Genomic DNA, 18,593 nt, shown 5'->3' with positions numbered 1-18,593 from the left:
TGCAGCTCTGCATGTAAACACGAAGGCCAAATAAATGAGCCTGCCACTCATAGTGGAGATCCAATTACAGTTCAGCATTGAGCTTTTGATTATGTCCTCATTTAATAAGTGGGTGTTACATCCTCAACAGTTGCTATCACGGACCAGCTAAAAGTCAGCTTTCCTGCTCATCTCAACAAGTCGTGATAGTCCGATCTGTAAATTGACATTGTAATTAAGGCCGACAAGGTCTGGTGCTTTAGTAGGGCTAAAGGAAAAGTTCACTTAAAGTGAAAACTGTGTCATCATTTAAATCACTCTCATGTCATTCTATTAAAATATGATAAAATATATGGCATTTCTGTCGTTCTGTCTACAGAACTATAGTTTTATCTGTATGTAAGGGCAATAAACAACGTGTATTGTTCCAAACCTGTATGACTTTCAGGAAAGAAAAAAAAAGAAAAACGTTTTTTGTCCACAAAATGAAAGTCAAAGGAGTTCAGTGTTGTATTGGATCCCACTGATTTTGAAGAGATGAAACATTTCTTCAAAATATCTCATTGTATTTCGCTGAAGAATGCAAGTCATGGAACGACATTAGGGTGAGAAAATGACAGAATTTTCATTTTTGGGTGAACTACCCTTTTCAAAATAAACAAATAGCAATAAACAATGTAATAAAGTAACCACAGAACCTGTTGAATAAGCATTTAGACATCTTTCAAAGACTTGGATAAGGTATTACAGAAGTTAGAAAGTGTACGGGGGAGGTAAGTGTGATGGGAATGTAAAAGGGCTTGAAAGTGAGATTACAACCGACACCTCGTCAGTAATATCCTCCCGCACGCTTCTGATTCTCAGAGGAAGCGGCACGATAGGTGAGTGTGTGCTAATGAGCTAGCATTGTTTCACACGGCAGTGGAGTGTATGCGGATGCACACTACGGTATCAAGTTCCACTATAAAGATTTATAGAAACACAGATGTTTCCTAAACAAGACATTGTAGTTGTTAAAGAGAATACAGCGGATATAGAACAAATCCCTTTTCTGCTTTCCTCCTTGAGTGTTAATCAATGACTAACAGAAAGAAGATGATTATCAGTTTGTTAACCATTCAGAATTGAAATTCCAATCCTTAAATGGAATTGAATTTCAATTGAAGCACTAAAAAGGATGCAAAATTGCTGTTTGAATTTGACTGCAAAGAAGAATCAAAATGTATTGAGATAGATTAGATACACACTTTACATTAGAGGATAACAACAACAAAATGCATGACAAACGAAACACACTAAAGCTTGTTTGACTGACCATGGATTGTAGGTCATGTTTAAAGACATGGTACAAATTCAGCGTCTGAAGTGTTGGAGCCAGTACCGCTGAAAAGCTTTATCGCTCCTGACCGCTGATGCATAAACATGAGGGAGCTGCTAGCCTCAGAGAGGTGTAAAATTTGGCAGACACTTTGCATTCTAATAAAGGATGCAGAAGGGGTGATAAAATCAGTCATCTTCCACGTATAATCCAGGACACTCTGTGAACACGTAAGCACATGTCATGCAGTGAAGATGTTGGTCTTAAAATGATAAAAGGACCTCACAAATGGATGCAGGAGAGGCACACAATTTCTGGCAAACTCAAAGGGTTTGTGTCAACAGCTCAACTAATGCAAAATCTAAACACATTTCAGGAGAACCGTGGAAAGTCGGCTGATATGAGTGACGATGTCCGTCAGTCAAGTCGAGGAATTGGTTTAAGCTGAGCAGGTGAAGTTGTGACTGAACATTAAAAACATGATTACTGCTCTGCATTGAGAGAGCACCCTCTTAAATCTAAAATATGACATAAGAAAAAAACAGGCAAGACATCAACCTCGGGGCAGATGTCATTTTAAGAGAGCGGCAGCTCAACAATCAGCTGAGTGCGCAGAGAGGGACCGTTGTTTCCAGGCACATTGAAATTCAATCGTCTGAGCTGATTCGATGGCTTTGAAAGGAATTACCTGTGCAGAACTGGAGCTGAAGGCAGCTGGAGAGAGCCGTCCTCCCTCTCTAACCTTCAATCAAGCAGCGTTTTTTTCCTCCGTCGCTGTTTGTTTTCGCCGCACTTTCCCTAAATTAGCAATTACAGTCACACAAACCAATCTTGCCATTGCGACTTGTGAACCGAGAGACACACCTGCTGAAGCTACATAAACAAATAGCTTGTTAAGCACCGCATAACACCCCAAAAACCTAATGAGGAACATGGTGTACAACCGCAGTTTAAGAGCGTAAAAATAAAAGTCCCAACTGGTGGTTCACATAAACAGCATCTGAGGCCAAGAGCAAAGAACACAACCACCACATGATTTAGTAGCCAATTTGATATACAAGAAATACTTTATGATGACAAAAGCAGAGGCATTATGCAAATAATAGGCTATAATATAATATAATATAATCCCTAATATTCACAAACTTCTAATCATCATCTTCCTCAGAACTTGGCAGCTCTTTCCTTGTTAGAATTAATAGAAACTCATTTGAGAATCAACCCGAATCTCACATGAATCTTCCTCTGGGTTAATGCATTCGTTCAAAGGGTGATTTATGATTTAGGACATAACAAAAGGAAAGTGAGGAGGGAACTGCTCCAAAAAAGCCACTGGGATTACTGGACCACCATCTATGTCCTTTTTGTTTGTTTGGTTTTGTTTTGTTGTCAGAGGCCTTTACAGCAGGAGACCAAGAAAGAGCACCATGAGGCCGTGGCTAACTGCTGTGTCTGGCTACAGTCTTACACAACAAGCAGATGGACTCCCAAACCCAAAGTCAAAAGACGTAGTGATGTTATCCAAAGCCATGCTAGATGTGTTGGCATTGTAGCACAATATTCACAGAGAGCCAAACTTTCAAAAGATCTTCACAAATCAGAATTATTAGTGAGCAGTCTGAACTTTTGTTCGTAAAACACTAAGCACACTATATAGGGAGCTAGGCTCACATGAAAATGTGTTTGGCACCATTATAGCTCTGTAAACCATGATGCTTTGATCTCTCGTATGACTGTGACACACACAGGACACATCAACACAAACTATGTCTCTACTCTGGGTTCACTCTAAAGTTCTCCAGGGAAACCCTGGGTGAATAAAAGGACACGGTCGTTTACTAAACACAGAGGCTAAAGGCTCTACTCGCAGACAGGAAGTGTCATGAGTGAGAGCGATTCCAACACATTTTAGGTACAATGATGCCAAGACTGTAATATCCAAATTATGGAAGCAAATAATAATAATAAATAAAAAAATATATATAGTTAGTAAAGTAAGTAAATAACTTTTTGATTTTATCTCTCAATTATGATTTAGACAATTTTGTCATTTCAAACTTTTCTCACAATGTGACATCTTATAATTGTGAGCATTTCTCACTGTTGTAACTTTATATCTCACAGTGTGTCAGAGATTAACACTCTAATATGTTTAATCAAACACACACACAGACAAATAACTAAGCAGCTCCACACATTCAACAAAATCTTATTTTGCTTCAAAGTATGTTCAATCAAAAGTTTTTCTTGACAAACATTCCTTTTCTTCGTAAAAATTACACTTATAGCATTTATATATACACCGATCAAAACTTTTTCAATGGTTTTGAAAAAAGTTGTTTTTAAATACAGTAATAAAAATTGTGAAAATGAAAATAGCTGTTTTCTATTTTAATTTAGTTTAGAATGTACTTTATTCCTGTGATGGAAAAGCTGCATTTTCTATTATTGCAGTTACAAATTAGGTATATGTATTACAAAACTTATTGCAGTCTTCAGTGTCACATGATTGTCTAATAGGCCTAATCATTCTAAAATTCTAATTTGGTGCCCAAGAAATATTTCTTATTATCAATGTTGAAAACAGCTAATATTTATGTGAAAATTATGACTTTTTTTTTTAGGATTCTTTAATGAACAAAGTTCAAAAGAACAGTATTTATTTGAAATAGAAATAATTTGCACTTCACTTTAAATTCAATTAAAATTCAGGAATTGAAAAAGCTGTTCTGAAAGGTGAACAATACGCACATGATACGCACATACACAAATACACACACATAATGATAATGGGTTTGCTCCTACACGTAAAAGCAGTTGTATCTTTACAAAACTTTGCAGTGTATACGTTGTTATACACACACACACCAGCAAAACTGACATGTTCTGACAGGGCATTTCAGGGTCAGGTAAAAGTCAGTGAGTAGGTAAGGATTAGGTGGACCACCCTGAACATTTGTACACTTTACTTTAAGCCCCATTACTGCAGATGCGATACTTCATGCGGGCGCTAACATCTCAACCTCCGAAACGTCCCGCTACATGCAAAATCCCCATGCCGTAACCTAAAGACAAGAAGTCAAAAGAAAGAGAGAGAATTTTTCATGAGGCTTTCAAGTGGTTTGTCACCATGTGAGGGGAAAGTGAGGAATTTCTCTCCCAGAATTCCCCCTGGCCTTATCACAATCACAAAACCTTCCTTACACACTGTACTGCAGCAATTTATTATGACAGTTCGAAGAAGGCGCATTTTAAACTCCACAGGAACGAACGTTCGCGCTTTCACACGCGACTCCGACACAATTTCACACGGCTCTGGGAAATTGCTAGCAGGCTCTTTTGCGATAATGTGGTCAAGAAGGATCGAGTGAGCGCTTGAAGGACTGAAAGCGGCTCCAACTCTCAGGGGGGCACGCCGGGATTGTGCTAATTCCCAGACGAGCCTCTCCTCTCCCACCCACATTGAGGTGAGGAGAGAATATTCATTAGTGAAGATAGCGCACTCCAATTAAGAGAGGTGGAAAGCACACACACACACAACTTTTGCAGGTGTACTGCACCTGGTCTCGTACAAAAAAAAACACAAAAAAGAAATCATTCTTCCAAGCTTCGGCAGTGTTTTAGCTGATTAAATTCTCTCCTACAATGACACGTCACTTTTGTTTTCTCGTATACCACTCCTCCACCACCCTCTTTTCTCGAGAGTGACACTACAGGTGTGAAATTTCACAACATGGCGTCTCTGGGCAGACATCCACATTGTTAAAAGAGAGAGAAAAAGTGAGAAGGAGAGACACTGCACTCGTGGCAGCTTGACTGGGGTCTGATTAATGGTTCGGAGGATTGTGATTGGGAGGGCGATGATGAGATGGATATGAATGAATACACAAGCGCAGCTGTTCTGGTTGCCCCTTCCTCGGGCGCTGCGAATCCATATACCCCATTCTGCTGTCACATCAGTGCCACAACACCTGAAATAAACATTAACTACAAACAACAAGCCACATCCATCCACAACAGTGTGGAAAGCCTGCGCACAGGGAGGGAGATCAAGACTAAACATTGTTATAGAGTACAGCATGCATGCACTCTAAATGTGAATGACAGTATTATGAGCCAAGGGGCTTAGAGAGTAAGTGCACACACACACACACACACACACACACAAAGTCTCTTCCGACTGGCTTAATGGGGCCTCACCTGTTGGCGTCCCGCACGAGTGTGTGTTTTAGCAGTTGCTGGCATAGGTTTAAAAAGAAGAGCTGACGAAAGCCAAGCCAAACGCCGTGGGGGAATGTCAACGACCGTCTTGAGTCAACACAACTCGACTACAGTCGTCTCCGTAGTTCGACCCGCATGCCTTCAGGGGTCAAATGCTATGGTGGGGAATGGCAGACGTACACACACGCACACTCAATCTGAAGCTATTTCTTAAATCCTGACTTGAATGGTAACAGCAGGTTTAGTGGCGCATCTATCGGTTAGAGGCCTATCAAGCCTTTTTGGCAAGTTGAGACCAGCTTGATGTCTAAAGTTGGGCTTATGTTGATCTCAGTAGGCTGAGAGTAGCCCATATCGACTGGGTGTGTTGAGACAATTCCCTCTTAGCCTTGCTAAAGCAGGCATGAGGACTAATCCTGCAGAGGTTAAGTGGAATCCCTTCCACTCTTTCTGTTCCTGTGCACTTCTTTATACGAGTCAAGAACAGAGACTCGGGACTCTAAAACTCTGAATTGTGTTCCACTGCAGTTCACAGCGCTAAAAGTAGACTTCCATGGACTTGAATAACTCAGATACTTGAAGAAAATGGGGTTGAACTAAATAATTATAGAGGAGAGTGTGAATTTAAAGGGGTAGTCCACCCAAAAATTTTATTTCTGTCATCATTTATTCACCTTCATTTCATTCTAAACCTGAATGTGGAACAAGATAGAAGGTATTTTGAAGAATGTTGGTTACCAAACAGTTTCTGCACCCATTCACTTTCATTGTTGTAATTTTGTCCAATGGGAACCAAAATGCTGTGGCAACTTAAATTTTTCAAAAATATTTTCTTTAATGTTCCACAAAAGAAAGTCATACAAGTTTGGAACGACATGAGATGTTTGTGAGCTACTTACAGTGACAGCCCACTTTCAGAAGTGATGAGTCACAACAATACAAAGTTTGAATTGAAGAAAGAAAAGTATTCTTAAAACAAAAACACAGGAATGAAGGGAAAGACATCAAATAAAATAAAAAGTTCAACATAAAACTACTGATTTATGGTGATTGGTAATAAATGTAAAAAATTTTGTTTTTATACTTTACAAATATATATATATGTACTAAAATTAATGCTTCTATTTAACAAAGATACATTAAATTGCAAAAAAAATAAATAATTATACATTACAAAACATTTCTATTTCAAATAAACTATTCTTTTGAACTTTCTATAAATCAAAGAATCAAGGAGAAAAAAAGATTAGTTCCCACAAATATATTATGCAGCACAGCTTTTATTATCTCAACATTAAAAGCAATATATTTTTGAGCATTTCTGGAGGATCATGTGACACTGAAGACTGGAGTAATGATTACTGAGCTTTTCCATCACAGGAATTAACAACATTTTAAAACATTAAAAGAGAAAAGAGTTATTTCAAATAAAATTAAGCTTTTGTGAGCATAAAACATAAAATTAAAAAAAGTATAGGAATTCTAAAGAGTGTAGGGATTTTATCCCGATTTGTTTGCCAATCTCTGATTGGATATTTCTTATTCATAGGGGGCTTCGTTCTTCACATGCAAATGTTTTAACTTAAAGTTACCCTAACTGATGGCTTCAACAGAAACATAACATTAGCTCTGACATTCACAGGTTTATACAGAATCATTAAAAATTTGTTTCTCTGTGGAAAAAAATAATGGGACTTTTACATCTGGAATTTTACTGGTTGTGCTCAGTTCTGGTCCCTAGATATGACATTAGGTAGCATTCACATCGGTAGCTCAAATGGTGTGGGATGAAGTTAAAATCCTTCACCCTAAATGAGCAATAATAATAGTGATGTTTGCCTTAGGATGAACCACTAAATGTTGAGTTTTTTTGTACGTTTCTCAAGTCTGATTAACATACGAGTCTGTGGACTTGTTTAAAAATGAGAAAAGTCTAATTTAGCTCAGCAGTGAGTCATATAAGGTGCCAGGATGTGAGAAAAGCATTAACACGCGATTGTTTTCAGCACTGTGAGGTTATACCGTGCAATACAATTTAGTTGCTAAAAGCTTCCAAAAAGAGAAAGCTGACATTTTTGCATGGAGAGATGACCTTTACACAGCTGAGAAAAGCTGTGTGGAGCTTTTGCCGGCCACGATACAAACACACACCTTTACCCACCCACACACACAAAGCCAGCTGCCAGAAATTAGCTTGCAAATGGCCCACTGTATGTGCCAAGCTAAAAATTTGCCATCTTAAGCACTGTGAAGGCATCTAGAGGTTGTAATGTCCCAAGACAGACTGACGTGTGTAGCGTATGGCTCTTTCTTGCCTCCATTAAAGCAAAAATAAAGAAATTCATACAAATTTGAATGTAAAGAAAATAACAATATAAATATAATTATAAATTCAAAAAAATATTTCAGTAATAAATAAAATAAAATAAAATTAAATAAAATTAAATAAAATTAAATTAAATTAAATAAAATAAAATAAAATAAAATAAAATAAAATAAAATAAAATAAAATAAAATAAAATAAAATTAAATTAAATTAAATAAAATTAAATAAAATTAAATAAAATTAAATAAAATAAAATAAAATAAAATAAAATAAAATTAAATAAAATTAAATAAAATTAAATAAAATTAAATAAAATTAAATAATACAACAGCACGAGCTGCACCAATAAAAGGGGATGGAAATACTATTGCTTGCTGTTATAGTTACTATAGCTAAAAAGTTCAGCAGTTGGCAGATTGAGCGCTTTTAATTCCGTTACGGTGCAAATAATAGAAAAATACACTTCTCTGTACACCACAGCCATTATTTTTATGCAGGCACCCTTATGAAACTGTACTATTTAACACATCACCACCTACTTCTGCTGTTTCATTTGGTTAAGTCTCTGTTAAGACTTTATTTGACTATACACAGTTTTTGGGCTTCCAAAAGGGGTTTTCACAGTGATGCCACCGAAGAACCATTTTTGGTTCCCCAAAGAACCTTTCACAATTCTTAAAAGAACCATTATTTTCTTAGTATGAAGAACATTTTAATTATCTGAAGAAACGTTTTCTACAATAAAGAACCTTTTTGTGGAAAGTAAAGGTAGCATGCATGTTAAAGGTTCTTCATGGAACCGTTGAGACCAATAAAGAACCTTTATTTTTAAGAGTGTATAGTCACACACATAGAGACTAGGTTGTGGCCACAGGGGATGGTGGGGGCCCAGACAGCACTGAGTCAGCAGCAGAAAGGAAACGATCAGAGCCCTAGAGGAGAATACATCAACACTGCAGAGGCGCCTCCATCCTCCTCTCCTCCCATCAACACCAGCACCACCACCATCCGTCTTTCCACTTCACCTCAAAGGGGCTCTGCATGCCTGCTCATCCATCTCTCACTGACCAGGTTTCTGCAGCACGAGCTCAGCGCTGTGGGTCTGATGCAAATGGGTCCTTTTTAGACGAGGCTAAGACATGTAAAACAGCGTGAGGAATATGTAAAAACAACATACTGACAGAACCAGACATTGTTCCTGCTAAGACTGGTGGGCGCCACACATTGTCACTCACTCACACACACGCAGACAGACATCCTCGCACTAAGACGAGTGATTTCACTTCCTTCATCACAGCTGATCTCAGCAGGATAGTAATTCACATACTGTAGGAGAGGGGCTGAAATGTCATCCTCGCATTATTAGACTGACCTTCAATTTGGAGGCAAAGCTAGTGGGAGTTTCTGCTTTACAGTGCACGCAAAAAAAAAAAAAAAAAAAAGTATCTTATTCAAGTTTAAAAAATATTGAATAAAAAAAGAAAGCTCTTTTACATGGGCGAATGTGAGAGCATTTCAGACTAGAATATGCAGAACATGACGGACACGGGTGATGAGATATGATGCCACGCTCTAGGGTTTCTGCTTGTAATAACAAACAAATTATTAAATCATTTCAGGATTTATTTTATCAAAAATACAGTAAAAACTGAAATCATTCTAATATACTGATTTGGTGCTCAAGAAACATTTCTTATTAATATTGCTGTTACAGCTGTGCTGCTTAATATTTTTGTGGAAACCACAAAAATTTTTGTGATAGATTTTATTTCAGGATTCTTTAAAGGGATACTTCACCTCTGGGAAGATGAATGTGTATTTAAAATAGGTCATTTAAGTAGAAGAAATGTGAAGAAATTTTTGAATTTGGAGCTTTCTAGACTGAGAAAAGCCAGAAAATGTATTGTTGGCTTATGTGGATGAAAGACAACAACTCCCAGAATGCACTTGCTTCGCTGCCTTAGGAGGCCACGCCTACCGGTAAGAGTGCGCAGATGAAAACAACAAAGCTAGCCTACGTGATGAGTTTGCGAGGGATTTAGAGATCGTCCAAAATGTCCGGGATTCGGCTTTTGCGTTCTACAGTCGCCATTCATTCATCATGTTTACTGTGGCGAGCAGGACGAGGCTGACGGCCGCGGGAGAACAGCGCGAGGCCGGTGGCGTCATTACTGAGACGCGCCGGGTCTCGCATCTCTCACGGAGGAGCGGGAATTTTTCTTAGCAATGGTAAAACGCACATCAAACGATCACTTGTTTAGCGTTCATGTAAACACTACATTCAAATTCACCAATCGGAATGAATTCAGTTAGATTGAAAGGTGTGCATGTAAACAATGAATGGCGACCGCAGAAAGCAAAAGCTGAATCCCGGACATTTTGAACGATCTCGCCCGCCGGACAAGTCCGGGAAAAGGAGGATGGTTACTTACTCAGCTTTCTCCTACTTTTCAGCTTTCTCCACAGAACAAGAGCCTGCTAGCTTAGCTTCCAAAGAAAGACTGACTGTGTGTACATTCTGTGAGTGAGATCCCTCCCTCTATGGGCGGGCTGAAAACATGCGGAACAACGCCATCTACTGCCTGTAGTCTTTAGCCTCTGTCCAGAAAATCCTCCGATGACGCAAAATGACGATTTTTGCGTCATCGGAGGATTTTTTCCAGACAAAAAATACATAAATCTCTTGTCTCAGGGGGATATGAGGGTGGAAAGCATGGTAATTCGAAAATACTACAGGTTTTCTACTAGTACAAAGCTTAATGCTAAATCCTGAAGTAACCCTTTAATGAATAGAAAGTAAAAAGAAAAAAAATGGAAATCTTCAGTAACATTATAAATGTCTTTACTGTCACTTTTAATTTCTTTCAACAAAAAAAAATCTCTGCAGCCAAAATTCAACAAACGCATAGGTCAGACAATCACATATGGTCTCAAAGCAATGGTAAACGACACACAAAAAATAAATAAAATATTCGCTCCTCACTTAAGAACAAAGAGCAACGGAGAGGAACCTTCTCCAGTTTCTTTAATCCTCAGCTTTCATCGTCCCAAACGGCAGCGACAAATTGCCAGTTCACTTTGGGAACAACGGTCGCTAATGGAGGGGGGGAAGCTCAAGTAAGACGTGTACACAAACCATTCCCCTCATTTACCTGTCATCATTCAATTCCTGTCCACTCTTGAGCCGTTCTTCACAAAGACATGAGGTACATCTGATACATCACTCACAAAAGCGCTCGAGAACGCTGGGGCACACAAATGCTTCTGGGGTGTTAAGAAAAACACCTCTAGATCTGACAGAAGGACTTAAGTTTCATTGTGGGAAGGTTCAAAGCCAAGGTCTTACACACTTGAGTTAGAAGAGAGAGACACTAGTCTGTAATGTCCTACTTCCTATTCACAAGTATTACAACAACAAGTGATGGGCAAAGTAGTCAGGGTTTTCCTTCAATGATTCGTTAAAAGAGAGTGAAATTGACAGTAAATTCAGTGAATTGACAAAGAAAATTTTGTGCAAATTAACAACTTTATATAAACAGTACAGTGGCCTGATGACCTGAATTCACTGTGTTTGCAACTCAAGAGTTAAATTTCTAAGGTTCTACTGAAGCCACTTAGTATTCAGTCGTTCAATGTTCATTACAAATAATGACTTTCCTCCATTACAAACACTGCTAAATTATTTAAAAAGGGGAAAAAAGGCGACTGGAACTGAACGCAAACATGTAACCCTCCCGTAGTTGCAACAATGCGAGGTGAGATGTTGTAAAAGCACATAGCTCACATAGCATTGTTCGAGCTTCGTTTGGAGAACATGAAAACACAATAGGCTCATTCTTGTCTTTCTCCAGCACACTGATTCACAGCAGATGCGATTCTTTAAAATGCTGCAAAGTTATTCGTACCGGTATATGTTACTCGTAATAGCAGCAAGTTTTTATGAGCAGCTGTAAATTACGGTTTCTATCATATTTCACGATTAAAAAAAAATGGGGTGATAGAGAAAAATTACATTTAGAGGATTTAGCAGAAATGAAGAGCAACACTGATTAAAAATTGATTCAAGCGAAGCCTATTTGCATTCTTCTTGCTCTATAAAAATTCATGAAGGCAGCAAATGAACAAAGGCATGAACTGTTGTTTAGCACCTATTATACTAAATAATAAACTTCATACCAACAGCTTTAATCAGTGTGTAACTCTGTTTGTGCACTCTGCCAAATGAAACTTCCTGAAATCTAGCCAAACCAGCGGGAGTTGACAGGTCTGTAATGACTAAGAATGCTGCTTTATCAAGCTTATCTACAATTTGTTGTACTGTTTGTGTCAGCGAACCTTTAATGTCATTAAGCATTGCTTCCTCTCTGAGGGGCGAAACTAACAAAAACCACTGGCGCTCTTCCTTTGGTAACAAAGAATAAAGATTGTGTGCGATTGTGTGATATTGTGTGTGTGTGTGTGTGTGTGTGTGTGTGTGTGTGTGTGTGATATTGTGTGTGTGTGATATTGTGTGTGTGTGTGTGTGTGTGTGTGTGTGTGTGTGTGTGTGTGTGTTGTGTGTGTGTGTGTGTGTGTGTGTGTGTGTGTGTGTGTGTGTGATTGTGTGTGTATGTGTATGTGTATGTGTATGTATATGTATATGTATATGTATATGTGTATGTGTATGTATATGTATATGTATATGTATATGTGTATGTGTATGTGTATGTGTGTGTGTATATATATATATATATATATATATATATATATATATATATATATATATATATATATATATATATATATATATAGGGCTGGGTAAAAAAATATCTATTTCTCGTTTTTAATCGATTCTCATTTTTACGACCCCGATATTGATTCTCAAATCCCAAGAATAGATTAGTCTATTCTGTTTTCAGTTGATGAAAGCACAGAACATTGTTTAACACGTTAAAAATATATAACGCAATTAACCCATCACCCGTTTTTTCTGTCATCCTTTGGTTATCGTTACATTATCACGCTTTTATTCATGCAAATTCTTTTAAACTATTCAAATGCCACAAGACAAAAGAGAATGTGCTGCCTGTGAATGTCCTGACACACAAAAACACACACACACACACACACACACACACCCACACACACACACACACACACACACAACGCACAGAAAGACGCGCGCCAGTGCGCACAGATAGCGCGCCAGAATAGAGTTCTCTTTAGCGCTTGAATGAGCAGTAACACACACAATTATGGCAAAATGTCCATTTTGTAGAGTATCCTCATAAGAGCAGTCTTAAATTAGTTAAATAAAGTGAAAAAAAATGAACGTAAAGTGTTGAGAAAATGAGACGCGTGTGAGATCCGCGTCATGTGCAGCAGTGGCAGATCTTAAAGTGACAGCAGCCACTAATTCTTTCTGTCAGTAAAGTTAATCAAAGACCAAATTGTAGCTTTAATAAGGATTAATCTATAATATTATTTATAATTTAGGCAGTGCAGACTGTGATAACTTTTTACAATTTCAGTATTTTTCCGTAAATTTCAGTAAATTTTTTGAAGAGTAGTAAATGTCAAAAAACGGATAGCTTTCAACTACACTGTAATGTTGAATTGCTATATTTAATGTTTCGAAAAAAACATTGATACAGTATTAGTATCAGTGATTCTGGCCTTCAAAAAATGCCATTAAACAAGTATTTAAAACCTACTGTCTTTAAGATGTTTGTATATTCATTTAGAGGCTAACTGTGAAATTATTACAGTATAAAATTTTATATTAATAACTTATATAATATATACAGTGCAATGCATAAGTGAATACACCCATGCTAAAGTTGACTAAAAAGAGGAATAAAAAATCATATTTTGGAAATTGAACTTAATGCCTTAATTTAAAAAATTAGGAAAAATCCAACCTTTAAGGACACCAATTTTCTTTGTGGATGAATAATGTATCGTAAATAAATAAATGTTCTTCCTTAAAATATATGGTGCATAAGTGAGTACACCCCTATGTTAAATTCCCATAGAGGCAGGCAGATTTTTATTTTTAAGTATTTTTTTATTTATTTTTTTAGGATACTATGCATCCTGATAAAGTTCCCTTGGCCTTTGGAATTAAAATAGCCCCACATCATCACATAGCCTTCACCATACCTAGAGATTGGCATGATTTTATTTCAGTTAGCCTAAAAGCTAGTTTGATTTGCATTGAGAGATGATCTTATGGAAAGTACCCCATGCCAATCTCTAGGTATGGTGAAGGCTATGTGATGATGTGGGGCTATTTTAATTCCAAAGGCCAAGGGAACTTTATCAGGATGCATAGTATCCTAAAAATGTTTTAAAAAAATACTTAAAAATAAAAATCTGCCTGCCTCTATGGGAATTTAACGCATAGGGGTGTACTCACTTATGCACCATGTATTTTAAGGAAGAACATTTATTTATTTACGATACATTATTCATTCACAAAGAAAATTGGTGTCCTTAAAGGTTGGATTTTTCCTAATTTTTTAAATTAAGGCATTAAGTTCAATTTCCAAAATATGATTTTTTATTCCTCTTTTTAGTCAACTTTAGCATGGGTGTATTCACTTATGCATTGCACTGTATATATATAGAACATACATCACATAAAATATAATATAATATAAAGTATTGGCCTCAATGAGAAACATGCACTTAATTGTTAATTGAAGAAAAAATGAACAGATTATTCGATTACCAAAAATAGTTGTTTGCTGCTGGCCTATTGGAAACTTTTTGAAAATGAATGTTTCAAACAAAAGAGAAAGTCCTCAAGAGACTTATTTGCACAGTTACATTCCTACTGTGAAGACAGGAGGCTTCTATATTTGAAAAAGAGTGAGAAGATTGCTATTTGGCTAATTACAGATTTAAGGCTGGAACAGTAAACTGTTGGAAAGGAAGAGAGCGAGGTGCTTGAGTGAGCTACATTAGAGTGCTGTAGTCGCGAGACTGTGGATTCATTGTGTGCTGATGGCATCTTTTATCTCTTGCAATACTGATAGGCCTAACGGAGTAGTTTGGGCTGGGGAGTGGTTAAAGGGGTGGGCTATCTAATCTGATCAGAGACCATTGTTTTGAAGCTCATTTACCACTGGGGGGTCCAGAAGTTTCCACACAGTTGACAAGTCAACCCAAACCCACCCCCCATCCCTGCGGCCAACACAAGAAGGTCCTTGAAAAAACAAGCGACAGACACAAAGGGGAAAGCGGAGAAGACAACCCAGAGGGATATTTGTGAGGATTTGCTCATTCCTCACAAATACACAAGAGTGCTGACCGCTGACTCAGACCTTTGGTTCGAGTTTGAACAGCAGGAAGTCGGCCTGGTGAGATTGTTTTTGCTGTTTAGGAGATTCCTAGTCTCTGGAGACCAAGGAAGTTAATGCTAAACATCTGGGATCTGCATTTGAAAAAAAAAGAAAAGAAAGAAAGCGTAAGATGTTAGGAGGAGACAGTATGACTTGTCATGTAAAGCGACGTCCCATCTCAGAATGGGGTTGTTGGACTGGTCATACAGAACAGAAAAGGGCAGGAAATAATTCATCTCCACTCTATCATGCTGCCATGAGCATGAACACTTTGTAGATGAAGACCCCATCCTTCAATTCACATTCTACCATATTGTGGAGGTCTCTCCTGAAGTCGCAGGGAGGATGAGAAGTCAGCAGCACAGAGATCACTGCTAATTGCCCGTGGTGAATGATTATGGAAATGAACCAGAAGGATATAGCAAAAATGAAACACAAAGCAGATATTTGGCACAAGCTTTTCCAAGTTGCCTTTAACTGGGCATGAGTTCAAAATTTTGAGTAGAAAGCCCTGCAACTATGTATTTGCGTGCGAAAAATAAATAATAAGAATAATAAGAATAATAATAAATAAATAAATGAAATAACCCCAAACGTTATCTAAATCTAAAAGAAAGATCTCCATGTGGTCCAAAAATAAATTACAGGTCAGTTCTGCATTGACATTTACATTGGTTGTACATCTTGTACATCAATTTTTATGTCTTGCAAATGTAAACATTTGGATTTCATGTATTGATACATCTATTGTATTTATTTGTGCTATCTCCTGTAATGTTTATTTTTCTTCTTATTCCTATTTTATTAATGACTGTTTACTTGTCTTTCAAAATGTTTGAACTTTATGTTAATTAGGCTAATAGTTTGTGTTGTGGTATAAAAACTGTAATCGAGAATTGTGAACTTTCACTGGTAAGTAAAATGCTGGTGTCATAACCTTATTTATTAAAATATAAGGTTACAAGAGTCAAAACCAATGAAAACAATAATCCTTAGTGTTGAGACCTGCTATTTTAAAGGCACAGTTAAATGTGAAATTTATTATAATGGGTTTACATGAAGATTGGTATAAGTTCACTTAAATTTAAAGTTGTTTATTTATTTTAAAGCCTATTAAATGTTAGAAATTATGCCTTTCAATTAATCTTGAACAATTGTGTTCAACATTCCTTAGTTCAACGGTCGGGTTTGTCTGTAGTAATGATAATTAGCTTATTTAAAACAAATGAAGTCTATGGTATGTCCTCAATCTAGGTAAACAGGAGTATGTGTGTAAGTGGAGTTGCAGGAGACACTAGAAAAATACGCCACAAATCTCCTGGAGCTGGACAGCACAGCGCTGAGCTCAGGATTGTTTGTTTGAGAATGGGCCAGGGGGATGAAATATACACTTGAGGTGTAAAGATCAGAATGACAAACCCTTCAACAAGTCTTTGAAAAGAGCGACTTTAGGTATGGCTTTGATTTTGACACACACGCTTGCTATAAATTCCATTCAAGTGAAGAGTGCCATAAAAGAAACACGCGTCAGTGAATAAAAGCCAGATTTAATGCGACTTATTTGCTTGTCACAAAAAGAATGTACCGTGAACATCCCTGAAAGCAGAGGTCAGACATTCTTCAAGCATAAAGCCTGAGCTAAAAAAAAAAATGCTCGTTAGCACTTAACCGCATCAGGTCCTTTAATAAACTTAGCTATGCTCGTCTCCATCCCCTAACTACAACGAACGAGAGGAGGGCAGCAGGAGGAGAAGGGCTTGAGCTCCATCAAAGTCATGTCTGTTGTCAAAACACACTGAGATGGAGGAGATAAAATAAATGGCATCTTTTGGAAAGATGAGGAACACTCATCCTTCCAAACAACAGATGACCCCAACCATAGACTCCCCCAACTGTATTGAAATAGTGGTAATCGGACCCTCTTGGGGCCCTCCACTGGGGCCCTTTGTACGTCTAAGAGTCAATCAAGGGCCGATGACAGACAAAGCCTAGTCAGATTTAGGAGAGAAAAGCGGCGGAAGGGTCGATGCAGAGGCCGGAGTCGTGATCCATCCCGAGGCAAGGGGACAGACGGGCCTCTGCCCATGATGCCCTGCACTGACCTCTTGTCACCTACGACTGTGCCCTGCTTCTTCACCTCTGACCCTAAATCACGACACCTAGACCTGCTGTAAAAGCACAGGGTGGATAGGACATTATTCAGATGCTTAATCTTCCAATGAATACTTACAAGTAAAGCTATACAACAAGACATGGTTTGGCAGTGCAATTTAACAATGTATTGATATATACTGTATATATGTTAATACTTACATTTCATTAATAATTGAACATATGTAATCATTAAAAATGTAAAAAATAATTTGAATAATATAACATATCAATACGTATTGATACGTTTGATTATTAAAAATATTTGTATTCTTTTTTATATTTATTTTTAGTAATTACAAAAGTATATACACACACACACAATCAGGAAGGTTCTTGGGAAAGGGACAAAACCGTAGCAGTCTAGTCAATAGTCAAGTCACACAATAGTGAAAGCAGGTCAACCAGCATTTAATCACTGACAGACCCAAACTCTGTGAGGTATATCAGTTCCTTTATTAGAAAAACAAATATGTAAAAGATCATCACACAAGCAAGTAAAGCATGCTGGAAGAATTCCATGCAGTTGATTAAAAAGTTATAATAATTTGAGCAATAAAAAAGGTCAGAAGAGTAGAAGTATATAATCAGTTTTTAAAAAAAAAGCCATCCATGAAGGCGATAGTTCATCTAAAAATTCATTCATTATCACTCACTATAATGTCATTCCAAACCTGTATGTCTTTCTTCTGTGGAACAGAATTATTTTTAAAGAATTTACTGGCCACTCTTTTCATTATAATGGCAACTGAATGACAGAAATGCACCATGGTGTGGAGTATGGACCACCTTATAGTTATGTTGCCTTTTTTTGCTATTTTGTAGCTTGACAACCCCAATCCTCATTCAATTCCATTATATGAAAAAAGACTGGCCAAAAACTGCCTAATAAAAAGTTTACTACGACATGAGGGTTAGCAAATAATGGCTAAATTTTTGGGTGAACTTTACCCTTAACAATAAGGGTAGAAGAACCGTAACTGCTTGCAAAGAGTTCAGGCACAACACAATAACCACTCATCCAAAGTGGTCTGCTCAGGTCAGGAACAGACCCGACTGTACAAAGTCTTCAAAAGCTCTTCGGAGATGATGACACACACACACAGTGTGTGCAACTGGTTTATGAGGGAGCAAATTCACCATTTGGAGCCACTTTAATACTTAATAAGCATAATGAGGCTGAACATAACGCCTGACTTCAGAGCTTAAAAAATCATAATGTGCTGTGAAACTTAGATGGCACTAACAGCACACTCTCTATCACACACACACA

General features: G+C 37.5%; 1 protein-coding gene across 2 annotated transcripts in view; it reads right to left on the bottom strand.

The window, feature by feature from the left end:
* The window catches only part of macrod2 (mono-ADP ribosylhydrolase 2), a 578,061-nt gene that overhangs the window by 457,518 nt on the left and 101,950 nt on the right, over positions 1-18,593 (bottom strand). The window lies entirely within an intron of this gene.

This window comes from Rutilus rutilus (genome assembly GCF_951802725.1).
Source record: "Rutilus rutilus genome assembly, chromosome: 20".
Lineage (NCBI taxonomy): Eukaryota > Metazoa > Chordata > Actinopteri > Cypriniformes > Leuciscidae > Rutilus > Rutilus rutilus.
Note: the sequence above shows the minus strand (reverse complement) of the source record. Positions and strands in the feature narration are given on the sequence as shown.